At 34.7% G+C, this 9,006-nt stretch overlaps 1 long non-coding RNA gene across 1 annotated transcript; it reads left to right on the top strand.

Moving 5' to 3' along the window:
* Window positions 1-3,913: 3,913 nt before the first annotated feature.
* On the top strand, window positions 3,914-7,325 carry LOC135222235 (uncharacterized). Its single transcript, XR_010316235.1, has 3 exons — window positions 3,914-4,203; window positions 5,982-6,084; window positions 6,723-7,325. It is a non-coding gene; the product is annotated as an uncharacterized LOC135222235 (long non-coding RNA).
* Window positions 7,326-9,006: the final 1,681 nt, after the last annotated feature.

The raw sequence follows: 9,006 nt of genomic DNA, 5'->3' as shown, positions 1-9,006 counted from the left end.
TGCAACATATTTTCTGCATCGATCTTAGCATTATCAATTTCCTTAAAATGTAACCAAATGCAGTTGCATAAAGTGATTTAATTGGAGGATAAGCTCCCTACGATCATTTATCCTCTTACTATACTTAGGGGAATTACCATCTATCCCTGATGATCCCTTACTTATCAGTCTTGATCTGTTAAAATTAATAACCATACAGGAGACCCTTTGTCGTGTTAATAAGTCCTGTTCATGATTCCTGCACGGGCGTTAGTTGTCGCGTACATATTTATACCAGCTCCATAAAATCAGTCACCGACGACCTTGTCCTTAATTGCTGACGATAACGCGTCCCTGTGTTTATTTAGGATTAAAATCGAAAAGACAATAATGAAATGAGTGATGCTTAGCTCCCCTTGCAAGGTCGCTATACGAAGGTTCTGTAGCAAGAGATGATGCCTAGCCTTGGGAAGCGCTGTGACGAACGTATGGCGCTATGGTATAGAATTATTGCTTACAGTTCCCTCCCTCCCTACACACAGATTCCTTGAGTTAAAAGAGGCTGCTAATATTATATAAAACTAGATATATATATATACTTATATATAGTATAGTACAATATAATAATATATATATATTTATATATCTATATATATATATATAATATTATATATAATATATTTATATAATATATATATTATAGTTTTATACCCGTATGTAAGGTTATCCATCCCAGCGGCGTGTTTAGTTCAAGCACGCGGAGGATTACCGGAAAAATATAAACAAAAGACTGTAAGTTAATATGACTTTTATTTTTTCCTGTGGCTTTTTTCATAGCCAAAGTAGTGACTTTTTCGCTGTGACTACTACCGGCCAGTAGTCACAGCACGTATACGCCCTCATCATAAGAAAATAATCGAAATTTACTGTACTAATAATGATTAGATGTTGTATCATACTAACTTAGGCAGAACTACACTATCTTTATCATACCATTTTCGTCTCCAAGTTCAAATGTCACCAGTTCTTCAAGATTAGTTAATATATTCAGAAAAGAAGAATTAGAAGGAGGAAAGCACGAGTGGAAATCTTAGCACTCCGTCGTCCTTGGCTGATAAATTTCCAACGCTGGGTGTTAGCAAAGACAATACACGAAAGATGGGAAACTGACTATTAATACCATTAAAAAAAAAACATCATCCAACCCGTCAGAATGCGCGCCATCTATTGATCATGCCCTCAACTAAAACTCGGCTGTGGCGTAGCGCGGCTTTTTTAAATTTTAAAATTTATTCTTATGCTGCAATAAACTTCTCTTTATAAATTATTGAATACTAAATCGATTAATATTGCTTGTTAACATGATTATAGGGCTCTATCATAGCTTATGACTTATATATTAGGCATTTCTGAATCATTAAATAAAATCCCTCAGTTAATGTAACATTAATTTCTAAGTATCTTCATCTAAAATTGAGAGGGCAGTTAACATTAATTGCTAAGTATCTTTATCTAAAATTGAGAGGGCAGTTAGAATGAAACAAACTTATTCTCATATTATCTTATTATTTCACCAATATAAATAGTATACAGTAATTATTTTCCTTCTTTTGGGCTTGTGCTTATGATTGTATACTGTACATACCTAAGCGACCGTACACAAATGTTCTTGCAAAGAACATAAACAAAGTAAAAGAAATGGCACATGCTTCATTTGCATGCAATAGTCATACAAGTCATGCAAACAAAACATGCACATATCAGAATTTAAATAGCAAACAAAGCATGGGATTATCAAAACCAATAATATGAAATCAAAATGAAAAAGCAGACTTAACTTGCATGTTGATTAGGCAAAAGTTAAGCAATTTTTGTTAATAAAACTAAGAAAAGTACAACAACAAAGTAGTAAAAGTAAGGTACCCTTTTATAACAAATGCAATGCTGTATTTTACAGAATACTGTATAAGCAAAAATCTGGGTTTAACTTAATTTTCATAAAAAGCAAATAAAAATTGAAATCACAAATCAAATAGGAAACAAACCACAGAGAAATCATTCAACCAAAACAATTAGATTTAAAAACTACAAAAAAAAAAAAACAAGCGTAACATGCTCAAAAAAAAAAAAAAAAAGGATATCATCAATAAAACTGTCATGGTTAGAAATAAAAAAATGTAAGCATGCCAATACTGTATATCAAATTAAGTAAAAAAATACAAAACTTAAAGAAATAATACAGTACAGTATAATGAAGTTGATAAACATAATATATTGAAAGGATGCTATCATGCAACAGGAAAAAACATAGGAATGCAAAAACAAAATAAATACAGTACATGCATAAGTAATCTTTCATTTTAAATCAATGAAAACTGAATAAATACGTACGGTACATTTTGTTAATGTCAAAGTCAGGAAGTTGAAATCCATGTCTAAGGGAAGTTACAATATACACTATTTCTTAATGATTATATATCTGATATTTAGGTATACTTATTCCAAAAATATTATATAATGTACATAAAACAATACATGTGTGTCAGACAAATCTAAGAGCCTAGAGGAATGAATACAGTTTATTATATTTTATGATTATTTATTAAGCTCTTGATCAAGTCAGAACCTATTTATAACAATTTATTAAAATCTCAGCCCAATTGTGGGAGTTCTCAAAAATGCATATTAAATTGGCACCCTTTTATGAAGGTAATGTAACCAACACTTCTGCCTGGTATTTTCTAGTAAAATGCCATATCTGCAAGAAGCATGCACATTCCTAAAAAAAATTTGAAACAATTATTCTAATTGACTTGAACCATGTTTCTTTTTGCATCATGTACAGTAAAAGCAAATATCATAGGTTTTCACAACTTGTTTTGCCAATTTATTACTACTGTATTACTGCGTAAATTTGCTGTCAAATGGTAAATTTACTATGGAATACTATGTGGAGTGTTGGTACCAATTACAAGATTTCGTTTTAAAAATTGAACAATTATGAGCATATAATGCAGAAAAATAGATGAAACGGTAAGAATGGATCTTGTGGGAGCAGATACACTGGTTTGCATGTATTTTTTATTTTTATTTTGAATGCTTTTATCCATACATATAGGAAAATTCAATCATAGATTAAAAGGTTAGTGAACTTGAAATTAAAGTAAAACACTAACTTAACTAACCTACTTATGCTCTCCCATATGAATGCTCCCACAAGATCCATCCTTCCTGATGAAACAACTTTGGTTTGCTAAATAGTTGCTTATTAATGAAAAATTAAGGTAAACATTTATAACTACAACCCAAGGGTAAGCTGCTGAGAATATAACATAACTACAGTATATATACAGTATATCTGATGTACACTACCAGGAAGGTTAGGTTGGTTGTTGGGGTTTCAAACGGCAAGAATATTTTTTATTTTTTTCTAGTCGAAAATCACATATAAATATATTTTCTTTCCGCTTAGAGGCGTCCGCCGTATTGTAAATATTTTCCAATATTTATTTCGGAATAACACTGCACCGACATTCAATTTTGCTTTAGTCTATTTTATTTCTTCATTTTCTCTAAAAGTCATCATGTACTTTGTCACAGATGTAATGATTTTATTACCTTTCTTTATTCTGAGGAAAAGCATGAAAAATCAGATGGGGAAAATAATTTTTCGTCCTATTGCAAACCACACACGGGTGATGATGGCTACGCCCACTCATGATTGAAATTGAATGCCCTGCTTTGTGAAAAACTAAACAAACAGATGATGGATTGTCTTTGTAAACAAACAGACGATGTAGGCAGGTGCAATGCTACCGCCATCTTCATTTCATGCCAGGTACTAAATTGATAGGCGGCCGATGCGGCTGTGGCTTGAGCTTCCCATCTTTCGTGTATTGTCTTTGGGTGTTAGTAACTTGGTACTAGACTAGAGTAGTGTGAGACTAGTACGCTTCAGAGGTCGTAAAAGCTGAATTCGTCGTATTGCTACTGGAGAGTGGGAAGGTCGTGGAAACTGAATACGTAGTGTTTCTACTGGATCGTGGGAAGACCGTGGTAGCTGAATTCGTCGTGTTTCTACTGGATCGTGGGAAGGTCGTGGCAGCTGAATTCGTCGTGTTTCTATTGGATTGTGATTGTGGGACGGTCGTAGAAGCTGAATTCGTCGTATTTTTACTGGATAGCGAGAAGATCGTATAAACTAAATTCGTCGTATTTCTACTGGTTAGTGGGAAGTCTTTCCAGGGTCGAGTGGACTGTGCAGGAGGACGTGGCGAGTGTGTTCATTAGTTTTCTTGAAGCAGTTTATACCGCCGTGGAGTAATTTAGACCTAGTACTAAAAGTTTTCAAATTAATATTCTTAAACTAGGGTGCCGTTGCATTGAAACTGTACTTGGTTGGAAGTAAACTACTGATAACTTAATTCGTTAGTACTTTGCTATTAAAACTCGTGGTGCCCTTATTCGTTGTGGTATTCTAGTCTTTATGGAGGCCTAATGAAATACAAATTTTATATATTTGAGCTCGAGGCACTGCTGAATTTTTGTTTCCATGGCAACCATTTTGGTCTACTTGCGTTTCTTAAGTTAACGTTTTCATTATGCTACTAACTGATTATTTATTTTTTGTGACTCCAGTCGAAATGCTTTTGAGTTTTAGCTCGAGATTTTATTTTTCCACTTAAACGTAAGTTTGGTTTTTGTACTGTTGATAATTGCACATCATTAAACTTGTTAGGTTTTAAAAAAGGTTAAAATTCAAAACTGTTGCTTATGAATGATGCCGTTGCGAAGTAAAGATTATTTATTTAATCTTAAGATTTATAGTTTGGCTTCCGGACAGTTTTGTTGAAAATGGCATGTCTTTAAATTGTTAATTGGATGCTTCAAAAGATTTTGAATGAACACAACGGTTACTTATGACTGATGGTGCAGTTGCGAAGTCTAACTAGCCTTTATTTAACGATAAATTGCTGATAGGTTTCTCCTAATAGTGAGAACGTATTGCAGGTTTGTTTATGACTGTCACTTTTAGTTTATTTTGGTAAGATTTTATATTAGATTTGATACTATCACTTGTAAACAAGCTAACCCTTCCCCCATCAGGGGCGGTGCCCCAGATGTGGGGGAGGGTGTCCTGTCATCAGCACGTTAGACCTAGTATGGTCTTTCGTGCTGATGAGAGGGGCTTGCCTTTTTTTAAAATCTTAGTGTTTAGTCTTTTGGAAAGTAAGTCTTTTAGAAAGTCTTTTAAAAAGTCTTTTAGAAATGAGTTTTAAGTTAAAATAGGGGTTCAAAAGTGGTGGTGGTTAGGTGGAGAGTAGCAGGTTGAGGTTTGTGCCGAATTGAAACATTGGTACTATTGTAGATTCACATCAACCGTGCATCTGATGTCTAGGCCAGTCCCTTACGACGCTCCTGATTGGCTGTTAAGCCAACCACAGGGCTGGAAACTCTCGAGAGAGTTCACACAGGCAGGATGTATGTTCCACCGCTAATGAGGGATAAGTTTGAAAGAGTTCTCCCTCAGGAGAGGAGACATACATCCCGCCCATGTGAACTCTCTCGAGAGACTGAGTTTCCAGCCCTGTAATTGGCATATCAGCAGCCAATTAGGAGCGTCGTAAGGGACGGGCCTATACGTCAAATGCACGATTATTGTGAAATTAAGAAACTGAAAAGTAATTAATTGTAATGTATCAGTTTTAATGTTAAGTTATTAATTGCTTAATTTTTAAGAGTAATCTAAAATTACTTTAACCATTAAATTTTTGTAAGAGCTTCAAAAAGATATTCTTTAGCCATTGGTGTTAAGCAGAAGTAATTTTAACCATAAATTTAACTCGTGACCATTTCAGCACTTAACTGGGGATTTCTGAAAACTTTAATATGCTTTGAGTGTTTCTACGTAGTTGAATCCCTAAATTAAATTTTTGGCTGGTCGTTCGTTCATGGTGTTTGGTGTTCATAGTTGTAATAACTAATTCTTACCATGAACAAAGGGCAATTTTGTCCATGTCTGGAGTGGTAGCAGATGGATATCGGCAGCTCACATTTGTTGGTCCTAATATCGTCAAGGAGTAGTCTCCAAGTTCTACTAAACAGGTGGGTGAGAAAAGCAGTGTTTTGCCTTGTATGCAGTGCTTGCATGCTCGGCTATTTAAAACATAAAAAATTACTAGCTAATGATCTAACAATAGCTCAGATTTTAGGTTGTGGCTTCTTTTAATTAATGGGAAGATGATTTTAATTCTTAGGTCTTGCATTTTACTAAAAGCACTTTACTTTAGTTTCATGTCATTAGTGCATTAGTGTTTTGAAGCTACCGTAGCTTGTCCTGTCTTCATTTAGATACTTTTTTTTTTCTAAATTTGATATTCCATAAACTTGAAGTAGGAATTTTTTTTTTTTTAAGTTAATGATAATTTAAGTTGTATATAAGTAGACAGCCATTGCATGTTTAATACTACACTAAATTTAGTCTTAACATAAAGCAAATTTTTAACAAGGGGGATTTTAAGTTTATTTTCACCAAATTTTTAAGAGAATAGTGTTAGTCTTGGGAGTCGTGAGTTTTGATTTTCGTACCTGTGTACGTTATTGTGGGTTTTTGACAAAAGTTCGGAATTTGAATATGTAAGATTTTTTAAAAGTTTTTAAATTATGAATCTTCCATTTTTCTGGTAGACTCAACCACACATGAATCTGGAAAAGCTTTGATCCTGAAATTTTCTAACTTTCAGGTACAATTTATCAAGAATGAAAGAATGAGATGAACTACTCTATAAAGTCTTAAACTATCAAAGAAGGCCCAGGACACAAGACTGCAGTTGTATGATCACACTCAGACACAGACAGACACGCTAAGGTTGATGGATTGAGTTGAAGATCAGAGAGAAACGATAATAGTCAAGAGGACAAAGAAGTGTTTGACAAAGCCAGGTGGAGGAAATCTGTCTGAAACATCGACCCCACATAAAAGCGGAAAAAGCAGTAGTATGAAGGGAGTTGTGCTCAAATGACTTGAGCCTGGTTCTTGCACAGCGACATCCACAAAGTTTCCTTGGGACACTGCTACGATGGAGGAAAGTAAACTGGACAGCTTTTGGTGTTTAGATTTTTTTTTCTGCCCTCCCTAGGAACGTGTAAAATTTCGATCTTCATGGAACAACTACTTTAGTGATAAAAGGCAAGATATTTAATGGAAACTACTTTTTAAGCCTTGTGTACTTGGACAGTAAAATTGCATAGACCTATTGTACATTTATACCAGATTTTTCCTATCTTGCTCCAGTCTGTTTAAGGGGAAAACTTTAGTAACCTAAATAATACACTGAAAGACCTATTGTACATGTATATACCAGATTATTCATTCCTTACTTCAGTCTAAGGGTAAAATAGATTGAATTTTAAATGTGTAAAGTAAATAGTGTTTAAATTAGCATTGGTTAAACTGATTTCTGACTTTGAGAAGTGTTAATGGCAACAGTATGGATATACTGATTAGGAGTGAAAAATAGATTGAAGAGCAAAGGGTTTTTAGTTAACTGCTGCATCATGAGACCAATCGGCAGATATTAATTTTCTGAAGTCTTAAGGCTTGGTAGAAGGAAATTAAATTTGTTGTCATAAGGCTTGGCAGAAGGAAATTTAAATTTGTCAGAAGGAAATAATTAACGTTCTAGTCATAAGGCTTATCAGTAAGAAATTAGACTATTCATAAGGTTTGTCAGAAGGAAATTAACTTTGACCTAATCATAAGGCTTGTCAGAGGAAAATTAGTTAGCTATCAAAATCAGGAAATCTGTCTTGAAGCAATAATTTTAATCTGGTGGAGTTCTGAGCAGGACTGCTTACCCTTTATGCAATATGCAAATTTAATCGTGCAATACATGGCACTTGTGGCTAGTAAGAAGTATAGCAAAAGAACTTTTGGAATGTGCTATTGGTTTTTTCATTATCAGGGGACTTGGAAACTTTACATTAACACTAATTCACCTTGATTGCATGAATAAAATAATTTTCACGGATGACTGGTATGGCTGTTAAAGTTAAAGTAACAGCAAATTTAACGATCAAAAGTATGATGGTTTATACTGAATGCAAGAGCTAATAAAATTTAGTTGTTTACTGGAATATAAGTTTTTATGGAAGCATACTATAAAACGTTTGTTGTAGTTGTAGGATAGGCTAAAAGGGAACAGGTTCAAGTCAGAGCTCTGTTAAGGTAAATAAACTAAGGCCGGTAATACGCAAGGGAAGAACTCTTATTGATCTATGGTGGCCGGTAATAGTCGTAGGGGGGGAAATTTCACTATTGGCCAGGGGAAAAAAATTCAGTTAAGCAAATAAGGAAGATTGCCCATATAAGTTGATCGAATAAGCGGCCAGTTTATAAGATTCCAAACTTTTTTTTCATTTTCATACGACATATCTCTCATTCGTATGTTCCTTTTGTATAAATATATATCTAAACCATCCGTCCGCTTAACTTTTGGATAAAGGCATTCTCAGGTTGTTGAGACCAACGCTGCCAATATCTTGTTACCGGCCACAATTGTGTGGCTTCTTTTTGGTTTATATTTTTTTACCTGGATTCGCTAAGTTAGGTGTATGGACTCTGAATTTCCTCCAGACATCCCCATGTAGCCAATGAGTAGCTGATAAACTCAAAAGAAATCTTTAGACTAACTAGTTTATGGAGGACAGTCCATACGGACGAACTTTGATCGTTGTGACGTCAGAAGCGCAGTAGCACCTCAGTGGCGTGGTCGGTAAGGTGTTGGCATGCCACCTCGGTGGCCGAGAGTTCGATTCTCGGGCATTCCATTGAGGAGTGAGAAATTTATATTTCTGGTGATAGTGCACACACTACGTGGTTCGGAAGTCCCGTAAAGCCGTTGGTCCCATTACTGAATAACCCCGAATAACCACTGGTTCCATGTAACGTAAAAACACCATACAAACAAACGAATAGTCGGACTACATTGCTGCTGTGGTTTGCTATAGTTTGGCCTAGTAATGAAA

This window comes from Macrobrachium nipponense, chromosome 3, assembly GCF_015104395.2.
Source record: "Macrobrachium nipponense isolate FS-2020 chromosome 3, ASM1510439v2, whole genome shotgun sequence".
Classification (NCBI taxonomy): Eukaryota; Metazoa; Arthropoda; class Malacostraca; order Decapoda; family Palaemonidae; genus Macrobrachium; species Macrobrachium nipponense.
The sequence above is the reverse complement of the archived record's forward strand: the minus strand, read 5'-3'. Positions and strand labels throughout refer to the sequence as shown.